This window comes from Macrobrachium rosenbergii, chromosome 20 (assembly GCF_040412425.1).
Source record: "Macrobrachium rosenbergii isolate ZJJX-2024 chromosome 20, ASM4041242v1, whole genome shotgun sequence".
In the NCBI taxonomy this organism is placed as follows: Eukaryota; Metazoa; Arthropoda; class Malacostraca; order Decapoda; family Palaemonidae; genus Macrobrachium; species Macrobrachium rosenbergii.
Window position 1 is genome coordinate 21,657,501 of NC_089760.1, and position 24,229 is coordinate 21,681,729.

The window sequence follows — 24,229 nt, forward strand, 5'->3', positions numbered from 1 at the left end:
AATGTATATAGTCCAAAAATGGAAAAGTTCAGGAGAGAAAGAGGAAGCTCCAGGGAGAGTCTAAATCGGTGCCAGGTGGGGCTTGAAGAATTAGGAAGGGTGGTTGGACAAGATGATTTAAAGGCAAAGTTGGTTGACAGAAAGATTTAGCGTGAAATGCATTCGATAAGGTCGTGAAAATGCTTAAAAAAGGGAGACTGACATTTGGAAATGCAGGGTTATAAAAAGAATAAAATTTCATAAGTCTACATGGAAAAGAAGATATGGTGATGAAAAGATTTTGTTAGATTATATGTGAGTAAAACGTATACGAAAAAGCAAATTAACTAATGTCAAGATGGAAAAAAGAACTACTAAGAGCGTCTAATTAATCTCTAGTTGAAACAAGAGTAGAAATTAGCATTACTTTTAGTTGAAGATGATAGATTTGTAAATGTGACCAGAAATTTCACTAAACCTAGTGAATTTGCTAAGAGGTGAGACTAACATATATGGAGAAGACAGATGAAAGAGGACTAGGGTTAAAGACCCTACCGCGGAAATTTATGAGGGACATGCAAAATTCCAGGATGAGGTTACTGACTGGCATGGACTGTCTTTAGGTGTACGTTTGTAAGAAAAAGAAGAAGAAGCAGTACGTTATGAAACAAGGAGGGTTAGTGAGCGAAAAGTGAATTTGCTTGAAGTACAGGTGTAAGACAAAAGGGATGATTATTTATTGGACATAAAAGATGAAGGCAAAAAGGATGTGAATGAAAAAAGCAGAGCATGTTGAAAATTTTGGTATAAATCTGAGCAGATACTTAATCTTAAAAATCTCTACTGTGGAACGATGTGAGCGAAAAGTGAAGTTGCTTGAAGTACAGGTATAAGACAAAAGGGATGAACATTTATTGGTACATAACGGATGAAGTAAAAAAGAATGTGAATGAAAAAAAGTAGAGTATGTTGAAAATTTTGGTATAAATCTGAGCAGATACTTAATTTTAAAAAACCTCTACTGTGGAATGATGTGAGCGAAAAGTGAAGTTGCATGAAGTACAGGTGTAAGACAAAAGGGTACATAACAGATGAAGTAAAAAAGAATGTGAATGAAAAAACTAGAGCATGTTGAAAATTTTGGTATAAATCTGAGCAGATACTTAATTTTAAAAATCTCTACTGTGGAATGATGCAAGAGGTCAGAGAATAGACAGATGCAGACGCAAAGTTGTTGAAAAGGAGAAATTCATGAATGAAGTATAATGCTGGTTGACCTTTGCAGATGGCAGTGCTGACTGAAGGTAGTGAACGAAACTTCAAAGACTGGGCACGAGGTAAGAGTGTCTGAAAGAGAAGAGGTTAGAAGGGGCTCTGAGCAAGACTAATGCTATAAAGGCAAGAAAAATATAGTAAGCTGGATGATGAAAGAATGAAAGCATCTCTTTTGTTTAGTAACTTGTGTCACGGATGCTGGCAGTATGCAAAACAAAGTCCATCCTATAGAAAAGGCGAAGCGAGAAAAACAACAGGAGAGTTTATAGTATAAAAAGTTGAGGCGTATGAAGGGAGTGCTGGGTCAGCTGTCTTCCGAGGAAATGAATCGTAGAAGCTGATGTTTGTGTGTGTAAACACGACAACTAAGGAAGATCAGCGGTGCAGAATTGATGAACTGTCTGCAGAGTTAAAGCGGTATATGTTATATGACGTTATCTGCTGTAACAAAAAGCTCAACTATTGACATGCCAAATAGGTTGTGTTTACCAAACATTATAAAAGCTGCAAATAAACATATTGCTGATCGTAAATCTCTGGAAACTGAGTTCTTGGAAAAGAATATTTACACTGCAACTGCTAGGATAGTACTATTTTTATGCCCGAAGATATCGAAAGGGAAAACCAGTGAAAATAACGATCACAGATGCTTAATAAATATCGAAGTAGTTGCCTTCCAAACAGTGGAGAAAAAATCTGTTTAAAGTGAATACAGGAATAACAGATTAAAGCAGGTTCCGAGGAACAGAGAATTTACACATGCAGACACGCAAATACAGACAGACGAGCGCGCGCACACACACACATATACAGTATATATATACATACATTAATATACATAATTATGTACATTTATTCATGACAATTTTGTATTCACGAGTATTAAGCCGCAAACATCAATTAATACAGAAAGCACTATACCTTCGGAGTGACTTATACCTGCAGGGAATTACAACTGATAAGCACTTATCATTTATAATCCCCAATGGGTGTAAGTTAATTACAGTGTATGATTACATACTGTACATATAATTATACATAGGAATCAACTTACAACCATATTTTATCGTAGGTATATATATATATATATATATATATATATATATATATATATATATATATATATATATATATATATATATATATATATATATATATATATATATATATATATATATAAACTGAATCAAGAAAATATGAATAAATAAATAAAGATAAAATCCACGAAGGAAAGGAAACACTGGAGTGCTGAGGCCTTTCGACTCTGTCGTTCTGTACTTAGCATACTCAAAGTAAAGGACGACAGAGTCGAAAGGCCTCGCAGCACTCCAGTGTTTATATATATTATATATATGGATTTTATCTTTATATATATGTGTATATATATATATATATACTATATATATGTACACCTACAGTAAATTTTGGAAATTTTATAAATTTAGTTTTTAACATACATTGAAATCACAATGTATTCTATATAACTGAAAAAATTACAAGACCAAAAGATGCATGTATTAGAAAAATGCGTTTGTGTATGCAGAAGAGAGGGGGCGGGGGGAATGATCAGGATTCCACACGTGAAAATAGTTAGGATGGTGGGAGTAAAAACGAACACAGAAGGAAAGTGAATTAACATCTGGTTGGAAGCAGAAAAAAGAAAGTAATATTTACACAGACACTGAGTGAAGGCATGTATGAAAAATACAGCTAGTAATATGATAGCCAGCTTTGCAATTTTCATGGGCTAACCTACACTGCATTCTTTTCTAAGCTATACAACCGGAGACGCGAAATGCTTTTACAATTTTCCTATTTTTCTTCAAGAATACATTTTAAGAAACAGACGACGCTTGCGATATCAGGACTGATAATGGCATAACAAAGAGCTTCCCACACTCAAGCGTTTTAGCTCACTTGAATTGCATTTCCATAGTAAAATCTCGGAAGGCGTCTGCTTTGAAGTTTTCGAACAATTCTCCGTCCCACAATGATTCGTTTAGTTCTTTCGATTAAGCGAAGAACATTTTTTAAAGATATTCTTAATGCAAAATGAGCAGTCCATTAAAGAGCCTTTTGATTAGGAAGTGAAATCCTTTTTTCTAACGCAGGTCGAATACGTTGGTAATTGTATTTTAGTGCGAGGAGTTACACTATTTCAGGTTATTAAGATAGAAATTTAAGGTCCTGCAAAGTCTTCCCTATGTAGTGAAATCATTTACGCAAAAACACTTTTAATCTCTTTCTCTCTTCTCATGTCAACCAGTGGCTGTTATTAATCTTTTGTGGCAGTGAATATATTTCAGTCGTTCAGTGAAACAAGATTTTTTATGATTTTTTTAAATGATGCAGGCTCTTATATAAGTGTCATGTTATCCTTTTATACTTTACCAGCAAACATAATGTAAACATAGGAAAAATGATCATGCTGTAGTCATAGTAATATGACATGAACCTATGTGGCATGGTTTCTTATCAATTAATTTTCAGTCTTTTTTACTTACAGTTACTCACCATAAACACACTTTTGACCTACTTTTTAAAACCGAAAGGAATTTGTTCAAGAAGTAAAGAAGGAAGGAAGATCTTTGCAGCAAAGACCTCTTTTCTACTTAGTTAAGTGGGTGATTCACGTTGCGGTCGCTATTCTTGAAATTAAATAGGTATGATTTACAACGGTAGACTCATTTTTGCGCCTTAATAAATGTATTTCTTCTACACCAATAAACAATAACATTATTACTTATTAATTATGATTAATATCCTATTCTCTTCCGCACTCAGAAACAAATAAAACACATTTCCAAAGTTTTATCAGGAGCTGTAAAAAAAAATAAATAAATAAATAAATAAAATCGAATTCCTAAATCTTCCAGCTCTGAAAGTTGATGGGTTGTGCTCCTGTATATGACAGCATAGATATAAGGTTGTAGGGATCTATAAAGGAGGTTTCGAGTTTCAATTTAACTTCTTGACTTTGATATCTGATATGCCTCTCGAATTCCTCTCCGAGATATTAAACCCCCTCCCCCCGACCCACTTTGCGATCTAGACCTGCTTATGTACGATGGTATAGGTCTAATAGGAGATTAGAAAGGTCAGAGGAAGATGGGGATCGTGGGATGACGGATGTAAAGGACGGTGAATGAGAAGGGATGGCAACGGTGATGATAGAGAGAAAATGCTAATAAGGCGAGGTCGTGCACGAGCAAGGAGGGAAAACTGTTATGGTGTGAGGAATGTTGTGGTAAAGAGCGGAAAGATTTTAGCAAAATGGATCGTCAGGTTAAAATGGGAAATATGTAATGAAGGTATATCTAAAAGATGGTAATGATTTACCAAATGGGAAGGAAAGTGAAGGTCGGGAAAGTGACGTGAAAGTATGTTAACATAAGGAATCAGGCAATGTGAAAAACTGGACAAGATAAATATTCACCATTTGTAACCCTTTCTATAATTTCTGAAGACGAAAATCCACTTTTGTATTATCCTTATAAGGAACTGGTACTAGACCTTTTGACACCGTATCTCTCATATATCACTGACACGAGAACATAACACATATAGGATATTGTCTAACCGAGTGATAATATTTCAATATATCAGCTAGATTTGAATTTGTATACGCTAGGTTTAGGAAAACGATAAGCTGATCACTACGTGCAGCAAGTAGTCTCTGTTCTTTGATATATTTTACGCTTTATTCAGTTCCCGATACATTTTTTATTTTTACGTTATCACCAGACATAGGAGAGAATAAGTTATAAGAGGTCTGTATTCGCTTATATTCATCTTTTCTTAACAGACTAATAGCACCACTTTTCCCTTGATAGTATTGTTCTATTGAGCCTTGACCAACGTAGATTAATATTACAGAAACATTTGAAGGATCTTTGTTGCTTTCAGTCTTTGCTAGCAACATTTTCAGTGAACTGGAAATAATATTGAATGGTATGAAAGTTACGCAACTATAACTGCAGTTATTAGCTCGTGCAAAGGTGAAAGGTAGTTGGGACTAACCTCGACAGAAATCTAGGATGGATCTGGGTTTGGAGGAGTTAGTTAATATAAGACTAAACTCCAGGAGAACGAAGCTTTTGGTCAGCTTTTATAATCGGTGCTTCCACTCATCAGTGATTGTGCAATGGCAACGGATACTGGACACACTTGCTGTTGCTTTTGACGTCAGACTCTTTTCACACACTCCAGTATCAGAGGCTTTTCATTCCTTTCTGCAACTAAGGAGTCGAAGTCGATCAACCCTTTTCCTGACACCGTTATTTTGTTGATGCTTGCAAGCTCAAAAAAAGTCTAAAATGCTACTGTAAAGCATCATTACTTGTATTTATTCTGAACTACTTCTTAACGACTATGTATGCAAATATATATATATATATTATATATATATATATATATATATATATATATATATATATATATATATATATATATATATGTATTAACGACTATGTATGCATATATATATATATATATATGTATATGTATGTGTGTATGTATACAGTACACCCTTTACGACTAAGCATGCACGGTCTCTATGACCGGTACTGCATTAATTTTTCAGGAATAAAAGTACGAAGAAGAAAAAGAAGAAGAAGAAAAAAAAAATAAAACTTGAAAACCAGGAACAAAAGAAGCAGCGAGAAAGGGGTTTTGTGCATCGAACCTATTGTCCAGAGGTAAATGGAAGTGTCCTTTTGTTATAATTTTCACCATTGTTTCATTTACTTTGGATATTTTACCCGTGGGCGTTTGTTCTACTTTACCTTTTTTATATAACTGGTAAAGGTGCGCTTAAAGCTCTGTCGCTGAATTCATTTAAAGTCCACGAGTCTTATGTGTGTGTGTGTGTCCTTTTGCCCCGAGTCGCGTGGGTAGGGAAGGATTGTCCTGCTTCGAGTACTGAAGCTAATGCTCAAATGAATGAATTCAGTGAAAGTAGAGATTTCTTGAATTGATTTAACTCACCAAACTGCACGCCCACGTTCATCCTCATATCTACGTAAGCTTACGCACGCACAAACACACACACATATATATATATAATTTACATATATTTATTTATTTATCTATTTGATTATATATTTTACACACAATTATTTATATATATGTAAATAACATATACATATATATATATATATATATATATATATATATATATATATATACATACATATATATATATATAGTATATATATATATATATATATATATATATATATATATATATATATATATATATATATATAAAACATGAAAATTTAAATATTACAACGTTTGATACTGAGCAAGAGTCATAATGAGGAAAAAAAAAACTTTGTAATTATAACTGACACTGAATGGAGGTAAACTAGTTAATGACGATATGCACCTTCATATACGCGGTAAAAGGAGATATACTTTTCAAAGAGAACACAATCTTGTGTAGATACAGTCAGCATTTAGAAAGTGGATGAACAATAAAAGCGCAATCAGGTTACCAGAGTTTAACATATAATGAAAATGACTGGTAAGGCAACTGTTGAGGATATATTGGAAGTGCCAAGGGCCAGTTGTTGATACAAAACCTTAATAACAATTTGAGATAAGTAAATGCTGAACTACAAATTAATATGCGGCATGAAAGATAGAGCAGCTTAGATAATATTTTGGGAAATTAATCACTACATCTGCAATACGTTTCATTAAAATAAGAGAAGAATAGAATTATTGGAAGATAATTTTTTTATATTTGCCTGCAATTTTCAAAAATGAATAAAAATAAAATTATTTTTTTATACATAATTACTAACACCCAAGGCACCTACCAAGAAGCTTTCATCAAAACTAGATAAAAATGAACTTTTTTTACCTTTGATACTGACCTTTCACCTGAAGAGTAAGTCAAAGTAAACCATATTTTTTACAAAAAACTCACCAACCCCAAGGCACATATTCATCAAATTTCAATACAATCTAAGATTAATAAAATGTTACCCTCCATCTTGGCCTGCTATCTTTTAATACAGGACAAAGTCAAAACATCTATTTGGCAACTTTCACGTAAATCAGAGAAAATGATAATAATGCCATAAGGTGTAATCAAATAATAATAATAATAATAATAATAATAATAATAATAATAATAATAATAATAATCATTATTATTATTATTATTATTATTATTATTATTATTAACAGTACCAACAGTTCAATATTTCTCGGTAATTTCTCAACAGCAAGTATTGATAGAAGTCTGGATTACGCTGTCTTCCCGTGAACTAACGCAACCGAAGAAGAGGGTAAATAATTACACGAATTACAAAGTTACACACTCCTTTAATCTGCTACATCTTGATTACGCGAATCTTATTGGTCTGACTTTTTTAACGTCATTGTTGAAAAAAAACTGCGAAAACTACAGATGTGTTTCCGGGAAAACTCTCTTGAAAACCGATCGTCAGAGAGGGAATAAACAAATAAATCTGACGGGTCTAGACCTCGCGGAAGACAAACACAAGCCGAGGGTAAACAACAGAGAAGAGAGAGAGAGAGAGAGAGAGAGAGAGAGAGAGAGAGAGAGAGAGAGAGAGAGAGAGAGAGAGCTCTATCCGTTCTTTTTTTTAACTTTCTACCCCTCTGTAGGGAGGATGTTATGAAGGGAAGAGAAACTTTTCATGAAGAGGTGAGACTTGCGTTAGAAAATTAGGTTCTGGAACATAATTTTATTTTTCTTTTATCTCGCAAAATGAAATATAATTCGCTACACATTTCCTTGCAGTTACCATCATGCAACACGTCACGAAAAGTTGTCAATAATGTCTTCATTCTGGACGAATACAAATATAGCCTCTAGGGTTCCATTTTATGCAACATAATGTTTTCCTTCCTTTTGCAAAGTTTTGCTTGGAAAATTGGGGAAAAACGTCGGGTATCCATAAAAGCTAAACTTCGCTAAAAAAAAAAATCCAGGTTAAGCAACTTCACTCAGAATAATTTTCTAAGTCATTAAATAATGTTCATTAATTATGTATCTAAGCTTGTCAAGTAACGCCAGAATCTATAGCAAGTGGATCAAAGTGATTATTTTCAGCAAATACATTCCACGTTTTTACCTGACTTCAAACAGAAATAACTAGGACTTTATGGACTTTCTTTCACCGTGACTTCATTAATTTCCGCTGCTTTGATTGGATCTAAATTCATATTATCCAAAGGTCTTCACTTTGCTCGTTTGTCCACCCTGTACTACCGGCTCTCTTAATTAATTCTGTCATGTATCAAAGGCTAGAGTTCTCGACAGAGCCTTTGAAAAGTCAGAAATCGACTCATTTTTATTTTGTTCTGAAATCACCTCCTTGGCCTACGTATCAATAATGTTCCTGCTTTGAATCTTGCCGCATCTGCCTGCTATCGCCATTCTCTTTACTCCGCAGTGCCGACGCCTCCGTCATCCGACTTTTCAGGACTGGCTCGTCATTCTGCCGCCTCACTCTCCCGACCTTTTTGAGGCGACCTTTCAGTTCCCAAGCTGTCATCAGGGCTTCATTACCTTTCGTCAGCAGCGAAGTTATTGTGTTACATTAATTTTCTCTTCAAAGGAACCCCACAGTGTTTTTGTCCTTGACTAATGAACTTCTTTCTGCCGTCTATGTATATTTAGCACTAGCTCCTAAGGCCTAATTAAAGAGACGGTGTCTACTTAACTCGACTCTTCCCGAGTGCTTTACCTTTTTAGTTTTCTGTAAAAGAAAACTATTGTGCCAGCTTCGACTGTTCGTCCGCCCTCAGATATTAAAAACTATTGAAGCAAGAGGGCTGCAAATTGGTATGTTGACCATCCACCTTCCAATCATCAAACATACCAAATTGCAGCCCTCTAGTCTTAGTAGTTTTTATTTTACTTAAGGTTAAAATTCCATAACTGTACATCTGACACCGCTATAGGTACAAGCAACGCATGCCACCACAGGACCGTGGCTGCGTTTCATGGGCCGCGGCTAAGTTTTATGGGATGTGGCTGATGCCACCACCGGACTGTGGCTGTATATATGTATATACACATATATATATATATATATATATATATATATATATATATATATATATATATATATATATATATATATATATAATTTCATATAGTATACTGTTAATCTTTGTAAATATTGGGATCCCAAGATATTCAACAATCCCACTATGCCTCGTATATATATACTGTATATATATATATATATATATATATATATATATATATATATATATATATATATATATATATATATATATATATATATATATGCGAGGCATGATGGGGTGTTGAGTATCATCCTAATATTTACAAAGATCGACAGCATACTCTGCCGCAGCATGCAAAAACTAAGTCATTGACCATGTAAAATCCGTAAAAATGGACTGATGCAATGCATTTTGAAAATAAAGCTTAAACATATCCAGTCACTTAATTGTTGTGTTAACTGTAAAATAACTTTTTTTTTAATTTTTCTAAAGCCTAACAATTAGTAACAAAGCATCAAAAGTCGGTTGCATTAGTAAATACGACGATAAAACACCTTCCTTTTGAATGTTTACTAAAGCTGTAGCTTCTCAGACCTGGCAGTTGAACACGGACGCAACAAGTTTTAAACAATGAAAAATGTATGGCAATAACATTGCATTAGGTGCCCGTGGTTGTGGGAATAACTGATGCCTTAGATAGTTCCTCGTCGGACGAGTCGGTAGAGTTCTCGGCTAGCACTCTGCTAGGCCCGAGTTCGAGTCTCCGGCCGGCCAGTGAAGAATTAGAGGAATTTATTTCTGGTGATAGAAATTCATTTCTCGGTTTAATGCGGTTCGGATTCCACAATAAGCTGTAGGTCCCGTTGCTAGGTAACCAACTGGTTCTTAGCCACGTAAAATAAGTATAATCATTAGGGCCAGCCCTAGGAGAGCTGTTAATCAGCTCAGTGGTCTGGTTAAACTGAGGTATACTTAACTTTGTTTTTTGGCACTGGATACATTTCGCTACGTGTAGTGCATTTGTCACATACTGAAAACTGAAGCTGCAAAGTTTCTGGTAAGAGAATGATCATCAACCATCTACTTATTTCATTGTAAAATGCATCTTTGCTTACAAATCTGCCAAATGTTTGAAATGAGTGAAGGCTGGCAGCAGCAGTTCGTGAACTGACTAATTGGAGGCCGCAAACCTCAAAGATGTGTTGCGCTATGGTAGACAGAGTTGTAACCAGGAATTCATGAGAGTATGATTTAATATCATTGTATTATGACAATCACTAAACTCACGGGTATGTCCTAAATACTATTGCATTAAGGCTATGTGCGTGTGAACTGAAAAAATGTTCTAATAAAAGTGCATTGAAAGGAAAATAATATGGAATATTAACATTTCTAGAACCGTATCATACATGACAATAAGGTTTAACAAGTAATCTTGTTTCTTAAGAGACTATGCGAGCGATGTTAATGTTTATTATAAAGACACCCTCAATATTTCAAGCACTACAGACTGACTTTTATAAGTGAATGAATAAAAATATTTTTCTTTTATAAGTAAATAAGTAAAATCGTCTACAGCGACAATGGAAATGTTTATTCATTAGGAACGAAAACTCCTGGGTGGTAATGAGCTGCAAGGAACAAAAGATGGAAGGAGGAAAGAAAAGGACAGACAGTGAACAATAAGGTAATGAGATAAAACACTGCAGAAAATAAGCAAGAAATTTGTTTGATGTTTGATTACCTCAAGTTCAACGAGGGAACAGTCATTGTATGAGAGAGAGAGAGAGAGAGAGAGAGAGAGAGAGAGAGAGAGAGAGAGAGAGAGAGAGAGAGAGGGGGCTGAAATAAAGTGTGATGTCAGCTCAAAAATAGTTAATTATCAAAGAAAGGGCAAACATAAGAATGGAAAACTATAAAACACAATTCCCAAACCCAAAACATATGGAAACCTTCTCCATCCCGCCTATATGCAATGCATGACACGAGAGTGAGCCCTCGATCGAGATTTAGTTTTAAGAGAGAGAGAGAGAGAGAGAGAGAGAGAGAGAGAGAGAGAGAGAGAGACTTGTAATTGCATGAGAATTTAATCCCATTCATCAAGAGATCCGAATGTTATTTCGTCGTGAGTGAATCGCACTGAACGAGACGGGAATCGTTACCCAAAGCTAACAGCTCACAATCCCCAGGTAATGATTTTCCCTCCGGAAGCTCAAAGGTAAAGCTATCTCACGGCGGCGGCCTGTCTGTGATAGACTTGTTTGCATTCCTGAAATATCCCGATGCTAATTTCATCCGAGGCTGAACATCGTGACGGCTGTAGCCTTCCAACATATCAAATATATATATATGGCGCTGTGAATGAAATTTGAATTTGAAATTTTGACCAAAGTCACTGTTGGAATATGAGCATAATATCAGTGACAAACGTGAGTTGATTTTTCATCGAATTACATAAAACAAAGCCTCAAGTTTTCCAACTAGAGGGGTAATACTTGATCAAACCAATTATCAGTGAAAACGTTAGTTTTTTTTCGTAGAGTTGTACAAAACAAAGCCTAGTTTTCCATCTAGAAGGGAAATGCTTAGTCAGACCAAAATGAATTTACGCAGTTGGCCAATTTTTGCACTGATAAAAAGAAATATTTAACTTCACAGTACTAATATGTTGCTTTTTCACGACAAATACAATTCTAAAGAGCGAATGAGAAACATTTTAAATTCTGAGTTGTTACTTTTACAAGAAATTAAATAACTGAAAACTTGAGTTATAATTTATATAAAAAAAACAAATAAACAGGTTCTATTCTATTCTTAATAAACCTGGATTTTATTAATAAATTCTCTGTGGATAGTGCAGGATCCTTATTACTTCGCTACAAAAACTAAATAGCTTTTTTGTTGGTCAACTGCTCACTACAGACGGGAAGTTACTGTTCACGAATAGTTTTACACTAGATATTGATAAACCTTTGGGGAATGACCACAACCTGCTGGAATAAATTTCTATCCCAGAGTTTAGAATAATTGTGATGGAAAAAAAAGGGTTAACAAAACCAATTTACGAAATTCAAATCTTATATGAGGATCGAATAAAGAAGATGACTAAATTAATATCGTGAGGAAATTCTTTAGCTTACAAATATTTATTAGAAACTAACAGACGTTGGTGTACATATTATTCCCCGCAGAGTTTGACACAGAACTTGTACGGGTTTCACAGAAAAGGTTTCTGCTACAGAAACATCGAACACGAACTTTTAGTAAAACCATGGACGTCAGAGTTCTACCATTTCTAAACATTCTAAAGACATCATTCAAATTATAAACTAGGATAAATGAAAAATTTGGTTTTCAAGACTTGGTGATTCGTCAGGTTGATTGGAAACCGTATGAGTAAAATATCTTGAAGGAGACCAATTTGGAGATGGTTAATATCTCAAATCTTAGAGGATTTGCTGTCAACTAATGGTCTCATATTTCTTGACTTCCGGGTATATTTATCCCCCAAAAAGCAATCTCTTGTGTATTTACGAGGATTTTCTGTTCCTTTACATACCTATATGTATGGAGACAGACCGACAGACAGGCACACATATATGTATACTATATATATACGTGTGTAATATACTGTGTATATATATATACATACATACATACATACATACATACATACATACATACATACATATAAATGTACATATAAATGTGTATATATATATATATATATATATATATATATATATATATATATATATATATATATATATATATATACACACACACACACCCATATATATATATATATATATATATATATATATATATATATATATATATATATATATATATATATATATATATATATCACCCTTGTAATTACAAAAAAAACCGATGTTTAAGCTAACATTTGAAACGTATGTTGGAAAACACGGCTCAGTTTTTGTTACTATACATTTCAAAAGGGAAGACATCACGTGCTGAAATAATTAACGCATCCAATTAAAAGCTGACTAGTGAACAGAGTATTAAAAACCCTATGGCCCAATACATGAAAGATTCTCTCGATTCTTTTCACATGGCTCGACAAAGCTTTTAATAGCTATAATCTTTGATGTATCGTATAATCAAAGATTATCACTATTCAATACTTTGTTGAGCCATGTGATAAGAATCAAAAGAACCTTTCATGTATTTGACCATAGGACCTTTTTTACTCTGTTCAATGTTCACTTGAAATGTTTGCTACGTAAAATTAAGCCGTGCTTTCCAACACACTTTTCAAATTTTAGCATAAACAAGCGTTTTTGTAACTGCAAGGACTATCCAGAAACTACTATCACAGAAAACATCATTAGTGAAAAAACTGATCGCATTTCTCGTTTCCTTCGTCCAGAAACTGAAACATAACTGAAAATGACAGTCATTAAAATATTCTTATAGTAGCATAAGTCTTGAAATGAAGAAAAATCCAGTTATGTGAGGGTGCAAATATATTTCAAAAATAAATCTATACGAAGCGCTTTCGCGAATCTGTATAGATTTATTCTTAAATATATTTGTACCCATACAATGACAGTAATGTTTTTGAGCTGGAAGAATGAAATTGGCTTAGGCTAGCGGGATAGGAAGTTAAGATGATAGGATAATTAATCTGGTACACACACACACACACACACACACACACACACACACACACACACACATATATATATATATATATATATATATATATATATATATATATATATATATATCTGACAGAATAACAATAATAGTGATAATAATAATTCACAAAATTTTGGCGACCAGCTCAAATGGCTTAACGACCCCGGTCTTGGATGGAAACGGTAAATCCACATTATAGTATAAGAATAGTGATTTGGTTATTGATTCCTGTTATTTGTCTGTTGCGATTATCATGTGAATAGAGCGCAATTCATGTCTTCTGTGTTTATTTTTTGGAGGAAAACCAATCTACAGTAACGTCTGTGTTACTTTTATAAGCAATACAGACGTATTATTTATGAAAGAAAGTGTCAAGATCGCCGTAATCATAAATATGAACTAGATTAGTTCTTTAAACCTTATCATCAGAGGACTAAAATATATATTTGTTAACGATATGGTAATCTTACCGTATGCAAAATTCGAAAGGAAGAGACTTTTAAAAAACCCACAATAACTAAATTCCTGTTCGCATAACCAAATTCCTACTCATTTGCGTGAGCAAAAGAATGATAACCCAATCGTTATATTACCGTTGCTAAACCAAATTCTGCAACAGAAACATGAGATTTTTATTTTGGAATTTCAGGGTCTCCCACTAATGGATAATAATTGTACCATGCAACTGGAACGGAAGTAGATAAAAGCTTTGCTCTAAAATTTGCTAAAATGATGAGCCTGACCTGGAAGGCAGCTGACCCACATTCGATAACGAAGTGATGACATTCAGTGGTTTTTAGAACTGATACCTACGGATGGAACAGTGGTCGCCGTCTTTCAAGAAATCAACCACAAATTGATTCCGACGACATATACTAAAGGTTTCCTCACAAGAATCTATTTTGGTTTTGTTTATACATGGCAAGCAAGAAAGTCAAATGTTTTCCAATTTCATTCTAAATGTTTCTAATATCATCGCCTGTTACAAAACAAAAATATAATTTTTATCAGATGTCATGTTTTTTTATCATAGTTACAAGGTATTCCTAATGCTGCCAATTAAAAATTTAGAGAAAATAATGGACATCTTTCTTACAATAATGCACTGTCTATTGCACAGTTATGTAACCTCATAAAGTGTTCTGGAAAAGGAAAAGATAGCTAAGAATTTCTGCTTATATCAAATAAAATATTGCCTCCCTGGTCCGAAAACATAAAAAAAAAACTACTTGCTGTTTGATAACTTTTCTGAATTTTTCTGCCAATGGTCCTAAATATAGAGTAACAAAAAAGCAACATAATTCTGAGAGAGCCTCCATCAAAGACATAATATGTCTTTGGAAAAATTTTCTTTTATATCTTGAAGATGTTAATGTGTTTACGAATTTCAAATGTGTTCCCACTTTAAGGATATAAAATGTACAACATGAAATGTATCAATGATCCTTGAAATTATGAAAATAAATTAAACTGGTTTGTAGTTTTAGGAATTATCAATAACTGAGGGAGTTAATAGCATTATGGCTTTGAACTGTATTAGTGCATGCATACTGGAAACGTGGCAGTTCGAAAAAGAAACCGAAATACGTTGATGTAAATACTTAGAAATTTCAACAATAACTGAAATCTAAATAAAAGGGAATTTCTTTGCCATAAGAAGGTTTTTCAGTTCCTTCTAGAAGTTTGTTTAAAATGGTCTCTAGATGTGGTTAAGGTTTAAAAATGCATTTCGAATACATCTTTTAAAAAATTCATTTAAAATAACTTGAAATCCAATTCTTTTATTTTTTATACTTTTTTTTTTTTTAGAAAACTTGTAGAGGTTTTGTAAAGCAGTGACAGAAAAAAACATACAACATGGCATGAACAAAATACGAACACAGGGTTTATACCATCAGAACTACGCGTAAAACTAATGCTAGCTATATTTTTCTAAGAGCCAGAGCGACCTAGCACGGAAGGGAAGAAAAAAGGCCATATTTTGACATAAAATATTTATCGTGTGAAGTACTCCATGACTTTCCTTCTGAATGTGCAAAATTCATAGTCGCGCAATAAATTCCAGGCCGGAATTCCCAAAAATGTATTTCTCAAGCGAAGCCTTCCAGCGATTCTCACAAATCGAGTGAAAATTTATTGGGCTAAAAGTTGCCAAGACTTTTTGGATGGAAGAGAAGGAAAGGAAAGCGAAAATGAGGGACTTCGCGAATTTGCATAATTCCTTCATCGGGATAAAGTGGAGCCATGAGCCACAGAATGAAAGCTGGTTAATAACTTTTAATACTATTATCGTATTCATCATTTCCGAACTACATTTTTTTTGGATTTGTAACATTTTTAGGTAGGTAGAGAGAGAGAGAGAGCGAGAGAGAGAGAGAGAGAGAGAGAGAGAGAGAGAGAGAGAGAGAGCTGATGATATGCCGAAAGAGAAATTGCCCTGGTAACACTATCAGCCTACTGAGAGAGAGAGAGAGAGAGAGAGAGAGAGAGAGAGAGAGAGAGAGAGAGAGAGAGAGAGAGAGAGAGAGAGAGAGCTGATATGCCGAAAGAGAAATTGCCCAGTAACGAGCAATACTGTCAGCCTACTGAGAGAGAGAGAGAGAGAGAGAGAGAGAGAGAGAGAGAGAGAGAGAGAGATGATATGAGAGCAACGAGTAATACTATCACCCTACTGAGAGAGAGAGAGAGAGAGAGAGAGAGAGAGAGAGAGAGAGAGAGAGAGAGAGAGAGACTGAGAGAGAGAGAGAGAGAGAGAGAGAGAGCTGATATGCCGAAAGAGAAATTGCCTCAGCGACGAGTAATACTATCAGCCTACTGAGAGAGAGAGAGAGAGAGAGAGAGAGAGAGAGAGAGAGAGAGAGAGAGAGAGAGAGAGAGAGCTGATATACCGAAAGAGAAATTTCCCAGCGACGAGTAATACTATCAGCCTACTGAGAGAGAGAGAGAGAGAGAGAGAGAGAGAGAGAGAGAGAGAGAGAGAGAGAGAGAGAGAGAGAGAGAGAGAGAGAGAGAGCTGATATGCCGAAAGAGAAATTGCCCAGCAACGAGTAATACTATCAGCCTACTGAGAGAGAGAGAGAGAGAGAGAGAGAGAGAGAGAGAGAGAGAGAGAGAGAGAGCTTTTTTCAATTTCATCATCCTCATATCAATCCTCTTACTTCAAAAATACAAAGAAATCATCTAAGGATCTAAATTATTTCTCTTCCTTCACTCGTATTCAACAAGCGTATTTTGTTTTATTAAGAGTCGGTTAAACAACCCTTTCATATATGCCACCTACAAACTCCACAGAAACAGCCTCCCATCTTCCAACCTTTTGCAGAAATTCTGCTGCCTTCCTAACTTCACCTGTTCTGTAACTCACATCCTCTTTCTTCTCACAGACCATCATCATCATCCAGGTGCCATATCCCCAAGGACGTCGGCAAGCATGGCTCGCCACTCCTCTCTATTTCCAGCTCTCTGCAGCAACTGAGCTGCAGACATTCTTCGTCCAGTCATTCTCACCAATCCAACCATCTATTTTTGTCTAGGTCTTCCTCTCGGCCTCCTTCCATTGATTTTACCAGTGAGAGAGAGAGATGTTCTAGTTCTTGTCTTCTCACTATGTGACCCACAAACCGCGTTTGTCTACCTCTCAGTCTCTCACTGAAGCCAAAAGTTCTCTCTCAACGCCTACTCTCTCTAATACCTCCTCACAGACATCCAACACATATACACTCCTTTTGCCGGACAGTTATATTGCTTTGGTGTTCTCGCTCTTTCCTTCGCCGAATGTTGATTAAACGAATCGTATTGATCTGATTCTTTCAACGGCGTCTCCGAGTCAAAAAAGAGCCTGCGGATGCGATTCCACGAAAATTCCTTCCGGCTGAACTCGAGAAAGGAATAAACAAATAAATCTCGAACGGTCTAAGCTTTCGTAGAGATAAACACCAGTATCGCTGCAGCTGAAAACAACAAAACTCCCACAAGCCGTTGTGAGAGAAATATAATCATGCCGCAAATGCAGGTTTAAAAGTGTGCGTGTGTGTGTGTGTGTGTGTGCGCCTAAGAGAGAGAGAGAGAGAGAGAGAGAGAGAGAGAGAGAGAGAGAGAGAGAGAGAGAGAGAGACCGGGGTATGGCTACGAGAATGCAAGCATAAAGTAATTCAAGAAGAAGGAATGGTACAATACCGTTTGTTCTTTAATTTGGCAGAGTCCCCGATAGTTTTGCAAACTTATTTGAGAGATATTCAAATACGAAACGATATATCGAAGTGCCACGCGAGATTTCGGGTTGAAGATGCTCGCACGTCAATGCCCTCTGGAGAAATTATTGCAATTCAAAAGCGTTGAAAATCCAGGCGTTTTCAATTCAAAGGAAAATCTGAGACATTGAACCATTTGTTGTTCAAGATCAAAAGACCAGTCATCTAAATTAACCACATAAAGGCGTAAGAGTAACAGTTACGAGATGTTATCCCTTCCTGTGTACAGTCAGAATTTTTAGATAAAAACTACCTGTGCATCCTTAAGTGATTTTGAAGAAAGCTGTTTTATGATCGTGTTCTTAGTTCCCCGATAAAGTTTAGTTACTAGTTACAGGCCTACAAAAGATATCTACTTGTACGAAGAATATTAGCAGAATAGTGTCCATTAAACACAGACTGCAAGGTTTGTAAAATATTCTGTTTAAACATTATTAAATAAAATGTCTTTTTGAACAGTCTGGCGTGTAGTAATCTCATACGCATTTTTATAAGTGTCCTTCCTTATTCTACTTCAGTAGATATTTTGAATATCAATGCGAGAAAATAAATAAACATTTCTCATGAAGGAGCTACCAGTTTAACGGCAGTCTAATTAACCAAAAATGAAATGATCGTCATTTAACAGTTTTCGGAATCATCTTTTATTTTTAGCACAGATTTGTAAACTATTTTTTAAAAATCAAGTTGCTTATTCACGTGTCTCTCACAGTTGGTCAACTATATTCCATCAGGGTGATGAATCACAAGTCACAATACCAAGCAAGTTCAGTTTTATTGGATAAATCGAAATTTCATTTAGTTATAAGGCCTAAATATTAACCAAAACAGAATCTGAATACACTAGGGTTACTGCCACCAATAATTTTTATTCTACATTTACTAATAAGTCTTGTTGTCTAGTTATCCATCTCAGGCTGCAGTAAATCAAATTGCAGTACTGTGCCAACTGAATGAAATTTACGTATCTCTCTGCGAAGAATCTGTGCGAGACCGTTCGGATAACATACCTGGCCGTTGGAAAATACAGTATTTTTCAGTTCCGTTGCCGACTTATCTGTTCTTTACGTTAAACATTATAACTGACTATGTATGGATGTCATGAACGTGTAAAAACTCCAGTTCTTTATTATTATCTATATTGTTTGTCATGCTTTATGCACACGAAATTACTGCTGTACATGAAAAAGAAATTTCTTTAGACACAAAGAGATGGGTATATGTCCATATTTATCGTAACCCTTTCCAGAATGCCAGTGGGGGTGCCCTACGCCTTAGTATCCTGTAGTATTAGGCTATACTTTGAACATCTTTCACTAAAACATTTTTGTAACTCTTTATGACATCCAATCAGTGTTCCACAATCACATTAACTTGTAGTTTGTTTTCGCATTTTTATGGGCAAGCAGAGATTGATCTAAATCTAGTCGTCCAACATTCCCCAGTGAAAAAAAAAAAAAAAAAAGTCGGGCCCATAGTAAAACCTTTTCGGATAAAATCGGCCACTTAGCGGGCGTTTTCCTTTCGTGGCCGCCGTATCCAGTTCTCTGCAGGATTTGTTTGCGACCACTTGTTGCCAATACTGTTTTATTGTCACAAAAGAATATCACTCTTTTTTCCACTATTTCCTGTCGTTCCATGAAACAAGATAAGTTGCGTCATATTTTTTTATGATCTACCCTCTGGTCGCACAGACATTTCATCTGGCACAAGAGAGAATATATATAAAAAAATATATACAATTTTTTTAAACACGCTTTTATTAAAATGGATTAAAAAGTAAACAATAATCTTTTAAGACGCATCACGGCTTTCTTAGAATTAATCATGAATATAAAAATAACAGCGCGGGCGACAAACATGGAAGGAAATGCTACAAGTATTTTTTTCATTAAGCATCTCCTTCCATGTTTGTCGCCCACGCTTTTATTTTTATAGTGATGATTAATTTTAAGAAAATCCTGGTGTCTCAAAAAATTATTCTTTACTTTCTAGTACATTTTAATAAAAGCATGTTTTAAGAAATATATATTTTTTTATTTTATACTTTTTAGTCTTGACAAAAATTGTAACTGATTTATGATTGTAGCTAACGAAACTTAACGCAATATTCTATTACATCCTGTCGAGCCAAAGAAGGTTTGAAAAATCCTTAGAGCTATTAAATTATCCTACCGAGTCAAATAAGGTATGAAAATCCGTAGAGTTATTCGCTTCATACAAATCCTGATATACTGAGAAAGGTCACTGTAGGGTCACTAGAAGTAACTGCTGACCTACTGATCATGTAAGGTTGCACTGTCACTGGGACTGAGTAACCACGCAAAATTTCTAGTCCATCAAACAAAGGGAACAGGTCGAGAATTGAGTTACAAGATTTGATCCAGACAAACAAACTAATAAACAGACAAAAATGCAAGCTAAATAAAAGCTTAAAAAATAGCGAAGCTTCTTCCTCCGATGATTTAGCTGGCCCCAATAGAAATAATTTGGCCGGTAAGTTTGAAACTTAACAGTTCAGTTGCATGATTTTGCATACTTCAGAAGGCATTACTTCATATGTCAAGGAGCATCAGTGAAAACACAAGGGAGCTTTAGCTCATGCCCCTATTTCCCTCTCTGGCCTTTTTTTACTGTTTGGTGACTGATTGCGTATACGCGTTTTTTTTAACCAGGTTCCATTGCAAAGTTAAAATAAACTCATATCTGGTGATGTAGGCAGCTGAAAATAATGATAAGACGATATTTTGTCAATAGTTAAGTTAGTTCTCATGACTGAGTTTCTCTTGACAAAGCTTTGCAATTCTTTTGTCCAGTGTTAACAACGAACTTAAGAATATTCTCTGTTTACTATTTCATCCTAATTTCATTCTCGCAGTGCCCATTCTAAAAACTATTGCTATTAACCTAGTATTTAAATATAATAATATTTTGAGAAATAAACTAATTAAGAATAGCCCATCCAATTCAAAAAATATTGTACACAGTATTCCTTGTAAAGGATGTAATAAGATGTATATTGGTCAAACATCAAAAGGACTAAAAGTAAGAAGCTCCCAACACAAATATGCCATTTCAAGAGGCTTATCAAATAATGGCTTAAGACAGGCCATGGGATGAACTGGGATAAGTCAACGGTTATCTACAAGGTCAACGACCATCGGAAAAGAAATCTGCTAGAGACTGTCTTCATTGAAGCTACTTCCACCAGGAATGTTAATCGCCACCCTGGATTATCCCATGATCCTTTGTCCCTGTCTTTTTTGTTTAAAGAACATGCTGCCCAGATTAACAAACTGTAACCCAGCCCCCACCTTCTGTTTTTGTATATAAAACTCTGTCAGCTTCTTTTGTATTCAGTGTGAACTTGAAAATGTAGAATAAACTACAAAAGTACTTGTTCAAAGTCCCGGTTTTCCTCACCTTCCAACATGGACTTAGTGATATTCTCAAGCACGCGTCCCTTCGTGCTGTATTGGATACATAGATATTTATATACTGTAACTATATTGCGTATATATAAATATACACATATATAGGCAATATACACACACACACACATATATATATATATGTATGTATGCATGTACGTATATGTATAAATGAATATGTACAAACACACATACACAGATATATATCTGTATATATATATATATATATATATATATATATATATATATATATATATATATATATATATATATATATATATATATATATATAATCATTACTATTTCAGTAGATGTAACCTATTCACATGGAACAAGCACACAGGGGGCACTGAACTGAAATTCAAGCTTCCAAAGAATGTTGGTTTTAACCTCCCACTGCAGCAGTAACTGATCGTGATACAGAGCCGCTGATTTTTCATCGCCCTGGAGTTGAGACGCGAACCCGCGACGCCTGAGTGGCATGCCACGACACTAACCACTATACCAGCTGACCATATGAATATAAAAATGCTTGTATACCTATATACCGTGTATGTATATGTATATATATATGCATATATATATATATTATATATATGGTTGTGTGTATATAAATGGCGCGTAATGTCTATTTTTACTTACGTGTACTTCAATTGTTATAATCCAGAATTGTTAAAAATCATGTCCTAATTCAACAACAAAAAAGAAATTTGTACTAAATTGGGCAGCCCTTTTTCCGGGAAAAGAACAATATCGAATTTGAAATTCATGGTTTAATGAATTTGAAATAAAAATGTTACTTTAATAGAATTATACTGGATAGTAGCATTTAATGACTTTACAAAAAAAAAAATGCGCTATTCAGGGTCTCTTATTAAAACATAGCGAGTCTAATAAAAGGGATTCATTATTTACTAAATTTGCATAAAGTATTCCACGTATTTAGCCTTTCCATTTGTGACATGGCTAGTTTGTACAGTGGATCTTGCCGTAAGAAAGAGGTATAGGCAGAAGAAAAGGTAGATTTAAATTGTAAATATACAGCTGTTAGAGAAATAATGTGCTTTGATGCTCTCTTTGTAAAGAACCTCCCGTGGCAAGTTTTAAAAACATATAAAGTAGATAAAATAAAATTCCTTAGAAATAAAGCGAAAGACTATGGGGCCGAAACAGTTTTCAACCCGATATTACTATTCCTGTTTTTAATTTTTGTGGAAGTTGTAAAATACTGGCTATTATAGCAAAGGGATAATAAACTGGTGGTCTCTTTCAGTAACAGTGTGAAAATTACATATAAACATTATTTTTTGTAATATACAAAATTACTTTACTCAACGAAGGCAAGAGCGGTATTAATAAATGTTAATGAAAACGTAACAAAAACAACAGCGAAAAAATAATGAGAATAACGGTAACAGCAAAAATTTTGTGGCAAATAACACGCTTCATTTTTTTCAGTAATTTAGCCACAGCTAGTTTTGGTACGCGCTTTTTATCTGAAGTAGGAAGTAAAGAGACAAAGAATATTTATTTCATAACTGATTACTTTAAAAGTAAGTAATGGGAAAAAGAATGAAAGGAACACTTTATCAGTTTTAGTCCCTGAAACTAATCAGACTATTCCAAAGAGAAGTCCACAAGTTTCTGATGCATCTACAAGTCATCTCTAAAATGGGATAAAAAGAACAGCCTTTTTGTGTTACCCTATTCCTTAATTAAAACCAACTCAAGCTGTGATCTGGTAACAATTCACAAAAGATCAATGCCATATTCATCGGGAATATGGCCTAGTATAGAGAATATGAGGGCATTTATGGAACTGTACTTGTTGATAAAAGCTGTTCTAGTTTATGAGGACAACCTTCAGTCTAATTTTTAAGGATAACTGTGATCTGTATATATTGAATCCCTTGACGGCAGCCTAGCATTTAATTTTTATTTCAAAAGTGAAGATTGCCTTTTGCACTGTTGCGAAACATGCGAATCAAGTGGAAGGAGGAAAAAGGATGGTAATTATTCCCAAAGGAAGACATAAACATACATCCGGAAATATCGAAGGTTAAATAATCATGAAAAATGGGAAAAATGATAGATATCCAAAGTGTTCAAGTAGTGGTAAAAATTAGCAATTGCCGAATTAAAGAATCCGAGGTACAGTACATATGAGAAGTGTTGACCCCAAGTGTATTACGATTCTTAAGAGGATTACAATAACATTCAGCTCTCTCAGGAAATAGTTCGTAAAATAAATATTTAACGTTGATTTATTCCTTTCCACCTCAATAACTTATATCTATTACTTAGAATCAAATGTTTAAAATTAAAATATCTGAAAAATTAGCCTGTCAACTGACTACAATACACAAGTAGATTAAACGGGTTTCTTTTGATATAATTTCCATCTTTTCAGAGATCCAGGATTATCAATAAATCCTTCTGAAAATTAGTTAATTATCTGCTATTTTATCTCGGTTACATAACTTGATTAAAAAAAAATATAACTGACAAGAAAATTATTTTCGAAAAGAAACAGCCCAGGAATATAATCCTTCTTTCGAGGTAGAATTAGTAACAGGAAAATCCTTTAGCGGGAAGAGACGCTGCGATAAG

At 34.6% G+C, this 24,229-nt stretch overlaps 1 long non-coding RNA gene across 1 annotated transcript in view; it reads right to left on the reverse strand.

Annotated features, from left to right (window-relative positions):
- The window catches only part of LOC136849147 (uncharacterized), a 170,512-nt gene that overhangs the window by 37,672 nt on the left and 108,611 nt on the right, over window positions 1–24,229 (reverse strand). The window lies entirely within an intron of this gene.